A 3,627-nucleotide genomic window follows, 5' to 3' on the forward strand; every position below is an offset into this window, starting at 1 on the left:
CAGATCATAATGAGTTATGTTTGCACAGGGCTTTGGTCTTTCCTGTGACTTAGGAGAGTGGTAATCAGGACTAAGAAGAACAGCCAATCTGAGGATGCTATATTAGTCTGTTATGTGGTACTCTTACAAAACGCCCGAGGCTGGGTACTGTGTGAAATAAGTACGTAGTTTTTACACCTTTGCCCAGTTAGCCTGAGTCAGACAAACTCACCTCTTTGTTCTCTACTGAGGGTTTCCGCAAAGCTTATTTGAAATGTGGCAGAGAAACCTCATGCCAACCTGGTACTGTGAGATGAACCCTTTCTAAGGAGTGCCGCTGTAGCCCCATCATCTGCTCCAACTTCATGCTTCAAAGGTCTCACCACCTCAGTTTCCCTTAATGCACTTCAGAAACTTTTGCCTCATCAATATTTGGGGAAACACAGTTCATCTATGTTAACCTTAGGACACCCCAGAAGAAAGACAAGGGGACACTCACAGAAGAAACAAGAACTTTTCCTATACAATATGCCTGTCAGTTTCTTATACATTTTCATCTAAACCAGAAATTGTGAGAAGAAAGGGTCCTGACAGGCACTATGGAACCTGACGTGGTTTCCAATGTCCTCTCACACTTATGTCCTCTTCCTGTGTAAATACTCTAATATTTATAGTGTGCGAGCAGTTTTGTTATTGAGATCTGATGCCCATAAAAATTATTTTGAAGGTATCCTTCCTATGTTAGAAAAAGGAAAGGCCATCTTACCGCAACCAAGGCTGGTTCTGCTGCTTCTTGTAAGGTCTTCATTGGGTCCTCCTCACATAATTCTAGGGGAACAGGAAATAACTTTCAGCTCGTGGTACTACTTGCTATTTGTCAAGGGTTTTTATGTTGCTGGGGACAGTGACATGTGGAATTGGTGTTTATCTAGCTTTGGTGCATTTAATAACAAACACAGTTGAAGGACTCCAAGACAGTTTTCCCTGCTAGAAAAGGGGAAACAAAGCAAGAACTCCACAGAAATAAGAAGAGACTTTGTATTCTCATAAATAAGTGAGTCTAAGGAACTGTAAACAATCCATCTTCGATTAGATTATCACTTAAACAAATGCTATGTTAAATGTCAGATTTCTATTACTCTCTGGCCATTTTCAAGTCTGTCTGGATCTCTTCTAACCTCTTCCAGTCACCACAAGTCGACATACACGGATTCCATATTCATTTACTATGATCTGATTATTTTTAATTTCTTGTTCATTATCACCTGTGTATATGCATATACAAAGTATATTTATAGCTAGCTATCAAAGAAATGCAAATCAAAACAACTTTGAGATTCTGTCTGACACCTGTAAGAATGGCCCCAATCAAAATACTGATGACAGCTTATGCTGGAGAGGATGTGGGGTAAAGGAAACTCTCCTGCATTGCTGGTGGGAGTACAGCCGCTTTGGAAATCAGTATAGTGATTTCTCAGAAAATTAGGAAACAACCGACCTCAAGACCCAGCAATACCACTTTTGGGTATATACCCAAAGGATGCTCAACCATACCACAAGGACAAGTGTTCAACTATGTTCATAACAGCATTAGTTTTCATAGCCAAAACCTGGAAACAACCTAAATGCCCCTTGACCAAAGAAAGCATAAAGAATATGTGGTATATTTACACAATGGAGAACCACACAGAAGAAAAAAAATAATGACATTTTAAAATTTTCAGGCAAATGGATGGATCTAGAAAACATCATGTTGAGTGAGGTAACCCAGACCCATAAAGACAAATAGAATATGTGCTCACTCATAAGTGACTTTTAGATATAAAGCAAAGAAAACCAGCCTACAATTCACAATCCCAGAGAACCTAGACAGTGAGGACCCTAAGAGAGACCTACATGGATCTAATCTACATGGGAAGTAGAAAAAGACAAGATCTGAGTAAATGGAGAATGTTGTGATGATGGGAAAGGTCAGAAGGGGAGGGGGAGGAAAAAAGGGGAGTAAAGAAAAACATATAGCTCAATAAAAACAATAAAAAAAGAACTGGAAAAATAAAACAATTCTAACAACATATGGAAAAAAACAAAAACAATCCAACAAATGAAAAAATAAAGCAAAGTGTATGTATAAGCAGGCATGTTATGTAACATCTCTCCAGGGGTCAAAGGATAAGTTTGTGAAGTTGGTTCTCTCCTTCTACCTTCATTTGGATCTGAGAAATGCCACTCAGGTCCCAAGCACTGGAAGAAATGCACAGTTATCCTTGGAATCACACCGCCAGCTCTAGCATATGTATTATATATATTCTGATCTTGAAAATATACACATTATTCAGGGAATTTCCTGTAATATCAGGCACATACTGTAACGGCAGTGAATGATTCACTCTTTGATCCATAACAGTGCCTTCTTGATGAATGCAAGATACCGACATTGTTACATTAAAATATAAGCACCATGACACGTTTTTTCTCTTGCTAGTTTTTCTTTACTGTGCTATCCTTTGTATTCATTCTGTGAGGTGCACATCCAGGTTCAGATTAGCCAACTAATGTTAAGGCAGAGAACATTGATCATGTGTCCCCTGGATTTCCACTTGCTTCAGCAATTAAGACATTCATATAGAAGATGAGATCTTTTGTGCAGTTGTTAATGTCCTGATAGCCTAAATATAAGAAGGTGTTAACAGTTTAAAACCTCCTAATCAGTGGCCGCACATCTGATTTTCACCTTGACACGTTCTCCTGAGAACATCACAACCTCGGGTCTATGTGTATCGACAGTAAAGAAGTAAACACTGAGTGTGTCTGCACTGCTCCTGAGTGAATCCGTGAATATTACATATGTGGTGAGAACGCTCAGAGAGTCGAGTTGTCAGTAAATGTGCTGCCATAGCCGTGTGCAGTGTGCAGGGCACCTACTTCCCAGACCCACAAAAGCCCTGTAACAAACCCTCAAGCTATTTTCCTAGACACATCCCTGCTTTTCTTAGAAGTATTAATTTCACACAGACTTCTGTTGCACAGAGACAGCTGAAACTTTAAAAGGAATTCTCGTGTTGGCCTGTGTTGGCCTACCTGCATATTCAGACTCCAATTCTAAAGTAAGGTCAGCATCGTTTTTCAAAATGTTCCAATTGACTGACTTTAGTCAGCACATATTGAATGAAATGAACCACAGTCTCGGAAAATCCACCATCTGATCACAGCTGCCTCAGAAATGTGTTCACGCCTCCCTTGAGCTGTTTATGGACAAGACATGGGAACGTCTGTGCGCCTAAAGCAAGCCCTGTATCAGCTGAGCTAGCACTTACAAGGCTGCAAAGACCCAGGAACTCATCACTTAGTGAAAGATGGATCCTTTCACATAACAAATGAGGTCTTTTCATTCACTTTCTGGGTATCAGACATGCACAACAGTCTTAGGTCTACACAGATGCCTGTGTGACCTATTTTCATTTTGTCTAACTTGCTTAGCATCCATGCAGATTCCCTATATTGGCTGTGCAGTCTCAGCAAGAGGAAGTGCACAGAAAATTACTGAAATACTTATTAACGAAAGCACAGGAAGGATAAAAACACAGGAAAGAAGTAGTCTTCGAATCAATTGCCAAGATTGTGACACACTATGTTAATCTCTGATCAGAT

Source organism: Microtus oregoni, unplaced genomic scaffold, assembly GCF_018167655.1.
Source record: "Microtus oregoni isolate MIOR12 unplaced genomic scaffold, Mior012 000055F_ref0000237, whole genome shotgun sequence".
In the NCBI taxonomy this organism is placed as follows: Eukaryota; Metazoa; Chordata; class Mammalia; order Rodentia; family Cricetidae; genus Microtus; species Microtus oregoni.